Source organism: Triticum aestivum, chromosome 2B (genome assembly GCF_018294505.1).
Source record: "Triticum aestivum cultivar Chinese Spring chromosome 2B, IWGSC CS RefSeq v2.1, whole genome shotgun sequence".
Taxonomy (NCBI): Eukaryota; Viridiplantae; Streptophyta; class Magnoliopsida; order Poales; family Poaceae; genus Triticum; species Triticum aestivum.
Window position 1 is genome coordinate 371,242,942 of NC_057798.1, and position 5,105 is coordinate 371,248,046.

The 5,105-nt window shown below is 44.6% G+C and overlaps 1 non-coding gene across 1 annotated transcript; it reads right to left on the bottom strand.

The window, feature by feature from the left end:
• Positions 1-2,867: 2,867 nt before the first annotated feature.
• Positions 2,868-2,950, bottom strand: TRNAY-GUA (transfer RNA tyrosine (anticodon GUA)). Its single transcript has one exon. It is a non-coding gene; the product is annotated as a tRNA-Tyr (tRNA).
• Between the last annotated feature and the right edge of the window lie 2,155 nt (positions 2,951-5,105).

Sequence of the window (5,105 nt, forward strand, 5' to 3'; positions counted from 1 at the left end):
GAAGTGGAATAGTCGTATCGTATCAGTTCAGAGCATCCCTGTAGAATGGCTTGGCTTTCAGTGCGAGTCTAGTTGACTGATTCCTAGGCTAGCTTCTCCTTATGTGCGGGTCTAGTCTACAAAACAGATGAAGACCCAGAACCGAGGAGAACAGAACGAATACCGATCTCAGAGCGGACAATCAATCCCAGTTCCTAGTTTCCTTCAAGCAATAGCCTGCCTGTCTAAGTAGGTAAGTACGCTCGGCCCAGTACTAAACTTTAGCATTAAAGCCAGAGTCCTTCTTTTCATGAATGTTCAGGAAGAAGAGAATCCCTAAGTTAGAATTGAATGCCATCCCATTTCCTAAAGAAAGAGATTTCCAATATACGTGAATCACGAAAGAACCAATGCTGTAACTTGCTTCATCCAGCGTTCTAAGTAATCAATGAGATTTTCTTCCTCGAGAACAAAAAGCTACACGAGGAGAGCCTTGTTTACTGATATGTTACTAAAAGACCAGAGGTGATGGCCTCTGAATTGCAGGGTATGGAAAGTGGGTGTTAATCAACAAGATTATCCACATTTGCGGAAACCACTACTGGAATAAAGTTAGATCTTTATTTCATTTCAAGGAAAAGTTTCAGGGTTTAGCCACCACTCAAACAGTAGTGAAAAATAAAACTAACTCTAGGCGAAAGTGCACGGAGGATCTGTGATTCCTCCTACCTTATGAGCCCTTACGAAATGCCATTTTGAATGATGGACAAATCATGGGTGTCGGCGGTCTAGTCAGAGCATTTTGGAGCGCCTGAGCGGGCAAAGTAGGTTGACCCGTCCCGAGGGGGAGGGAACAAATGGGCAATTGAACACCATAGGGCACAAACGAATCGCCAGTAACTACCTGTATATATCAGGCAAGAGGTGCTACTCCGACCCGGAATCTTGCGTGATGGTTGGTCACCTTACCAATAATCTTCTTAATGTTGGAGAAAATGAGGATCATTGACTTAAATTGGAATTGATACCTAGACTACTTGGTTCTAGCTTGCCACCCCAGAAGGCAACGTATATACAAGTATAGACTATAGGTAACACTGTAGGGTACAACCTTGGGTAGTCTTAGGGTTTTCTAAGATATGATATGATCGGGTTATTTATTAGAATTGGAAATAGCTAGACGAATAAGTAGGCTTTAAAAGGACGAATAAAGTAGGCCTTCTAACTCAAAGTACTCCAGCTTAAGGAAAGACATGCAACATTGGTGATCAACGTATGGAATTTACGCTATTCGGTTCCGGGAAAACACTTGTTTTTTCACGTTTTTCCTTCGCTGTTCTTTCCTGGATTTTTTGTTGATGATTCTTCCCCTTAAAAAAAGCTTTTCCCTAAAAAAAATATGTGGCCCTTTTCTTTCCCGAAAAGGCATTCATTGTTCGTTCTGTGCCAGAAACCAGATTTGAACTGGTGACACGAGGATTTTCAATCCTCTGGACAAGGGCGGTCGTCGCTTGGCACGAAGGCTGCTGGTTCGGTACGGTACTAAAGGTCCTCGGACTTCCAGGCGGTTTTTCTTTTGGGCTGCTGTGAACCCTTGGATCTCGCCAATACAGCCTCCTATGGTTTTCGTTACCGAGATATCTTTTCTTTTTTCCCAGGGATTTTTTGGGTAATCAGCTCCCATGCTGCAAACAGTCAAATATGAACCTTGTCGTTCTTCTTTCCTCGTGGGCAGGAAGCACACCAGCAACATGTGTTGCATGATTCCATGTGTTTTTTGCACTTGACTGGGTGGACAGTTGACCGGAAGATAACTTCGATTCGTCCGGCCAGCAGGCGGGCGGCGTGCTTATCTTGTGTGACAACACTACAGAGTGAGTAGCTCTTCTAGTCGGGCAGCTGTGTGACAACACTCCTGAGAAAGTGGCGCTTTTTTGTAGCATGCTATGGTCTCAACGCCCTTACGAGGTAGTGATGAGTTTCACGCGCTCTAAGCCCGGCCCGCGCGCAGTTAGGAGGATTGGCCACTATCTGAGCGGTACCACCCACCCTACCCTACTACCTATAGGGGGTCGTCCGTCCTACAGCCGCCCGAAAAGGAACTGCAGTAATCTTGAATAGGAATCCTACAGCGATAAAAATAATCCCCATAAAAATACCACTAGATCGAGCACCAGTGATTTCATATCCGGTCAAAATCTTGGCTAATTGATCGAAGTGGGTAGCTCCAGTAGACCCATAAATCATGGAACAAATAGGGTGGGTAGGCCCAACCACCACACAACACGTATAGACGCGAACCCCCCTCCTTACCGTACGTGCGACTCTCACCACATACGGCTCGCACAAAGACTCCAAAATCCATCCCGAGCTTTTTATTCCACCTCTCCCTCCTCTCCAATCCTCGATCAAACTAGCCTTCCCCAGCAAGAAAACGTATCCGCTTTAGCAACAAAGCGTTCATCCCTTGCTTGTTCTTCAACGCGCAAGGCGCTCTAGACGGTGATTCTTGATTAAAAAGGGCTAAAGCACTCCAGCTTCGAAGCTGGAGTTTGCAACTTCAAAACTACAGGTTTTAGCCCTCCTGCTGGGTGGGCACTTCCTTCGTCTATCGTATGTCTCGCTTGGCTTCGTCCCGAACCAAGGAGGCATGACGGCAGGCGCGTGCGTGTGCCGACTGCAGAGACTACAAGCCGACGCCGGAAGCGACTCGCTTCTATTCTCGATTGGATATAGATGGGGAATCTCTATAGATCGTCTTTTTTTGACAACCTCTCTAAAACGCATACGAGAAAATTGCACTTCACGGCACGGCAAAAAAAAGAGCTTCGCTCGGTTGGCCCTCCTAGGCTTCCGCCTACTTTCTCTTCTCTTAAGTCTACAACAAGTGGGAGAGGCAGGATTCGAACCTACGTAGAAAACCTTCAACAGATTTACAGTCTGTCACTTTTGACCGCTCGGCCACTCTCCCCTTCCCAGGGATACACCCTCCTCAAACAAAGGGTTCCTGAATAAGAAGGATGGCGGCCTTTGTTCTTAAGTTAAGAAGAGCAGATGGAACTATTAGATTTGCTAGCATTCCGGGAGAATAAATAAGGTCATTTAGTAAGTTCATAACAATCCATTTATGTAAAGCAAGGGGCAAAGCTTCTACGACAGCTTCCCCCTCATTGCCATCGTCGGCCTTCCCAAGCTCCCCTCCTTCGTCGCTTCTGGCTAAGCATCTTTCGGCGGAGGAAAGGAGGCGACTAGTCGCTTCTGGCGAAGCAGCGAGTTCATGAGCAAGTGAATGAACGAGCAGCGAGTGAAGTGCAACAGTCGTAAGTAAGGCTCACCATGTTCCTAAAAGGAGTGACCATCTTTTCTTCCCTTCTACTGACACTGAGCAGGCAGCAAGCATAGGCAATAGTTTCCGTAGGGGTGGGGCGCAAGCAAGCGTTTTCAGGCTCCGCTAGCTAGCGTACTCTTCTGCTATCAATGAAATCGAAAGAAAAAAATAGTGCCCTTTCATATAGATCGAGACGCTGTACTTTTTCTTTACTTCTTCCATACTAGGAAGAATGGAAGGAAATCCTTCGATAACACTTCTTCCTTATTTGAAGAAATGATATCCGACGCCCGTGGAAACTCTTTCATTTCAAAAAAGTTCTTCTTCTTAAGAAGCAAATAGCATTTCCTATTGATTTGTCCCCTGGACTAGACCTATCTGGATTCGGAATTATCCGTCACTACGCTGTTCCCAAGGACTAGCAAAATTGAAATAGCGAAATTCTTGGGTCATCTCAATGGGTTCAGAAACCACACATTTCTCTGGATCATCATAGCGTACTTCCACATATCCACTTAGAGGAAAGTCTTTTCGTAATGGATGACCCTCGAAACCATAATATGTTGATATATGGCGTAAATCCGGATGATTGATGGAAGAAACACCAGACATATCCCATACTTCTCGCTCTCACCGGTCGGCTGATGGAAATAGACTGACTACCGGAGATATTCGTGTTACTTCGTTTGCACTTGTTTGTACACGAATGCGTGAGTTATACCAAGTACTCAGTAAATTATGGACAACTAGGGATGATCCACTCTGCAAATATCGATCGAAACTTGAACCCTTGTATAGGTATGCCATTTTAGAAAGCACAACAATGGAAATGGGTAGTCAGTATTGGTATAAGATCTATTCCCATGTTCTGATCTTTTCATTTTATGTACCCATTTCTTGGGTAAAATCTCCCAACTATATTGGAAAATGGATTGGTTATCCATAAATGAAAATAAAGAAAGCTTTATTTTGGTTCCGCTTCTTGCTCTAAGCAGAAAGACTTGTCGGAAATCGCCGGTTGGGTTGGTCCGACCAAGAAAGGCATGGGAGTGGAGAGGCAGAAGTGAAAGACTGGCTACCAATAAAGATCCAAAACTGCACACACACACTTTTTATAGTTATGTATCCAGGATCGGCTGCATGCTCTAGTGTTGAATCGGGTATAGAACCCAGGATGCTTGGTTACAATTCCGAATCCGCTAAACCATCGCTCGGGGAAAAGTATTATACAGAGCATTAGTACTTATTCTGATCCTTTCCTTATATTTAGATTCTAGTAGTTTATTTCAGTCGTATTCGTATCCTTAGTGCGGTTTTTTAAGGGTAACAAACCCTTTATCAATTTTCCTATCCTACCTAGGTCTATGAATTTCTCTATCAATTCCATTACCTTATCCTTACCCATGAGGTTCCTACATTTGATCCTAAATTGAGCTAGGAGTTGTTTCCGGGCATACTCAAAAAAGGGTTATTATACACCCCAACCCCATCCCTTGGAAAAAAGAAGCTAGCACCGAAGAAAGGAAAGAGCGATATGGTGGTTTTTGTTGTTCCCGCGAAGCGAAGATCATTCGCTTGGCGAATGAAGTGGATCAACCTCTTTTTGGCTTGGGCCAAACACTTTTTCTCGCTGGTAGAGCTTTCTAAAAAAGCGATGCGAGAGCGTATTCTCTTATCTAAGCTTCCTCCCTTCGCTTCCCCCATCGTAGATGGTTCAGCCACACCCGGTGCCACGAAATGATTGAGAACTAGGACGGGGTCGAAATGCATTTTATTCTTAGTATTAAAAAAGTATTGC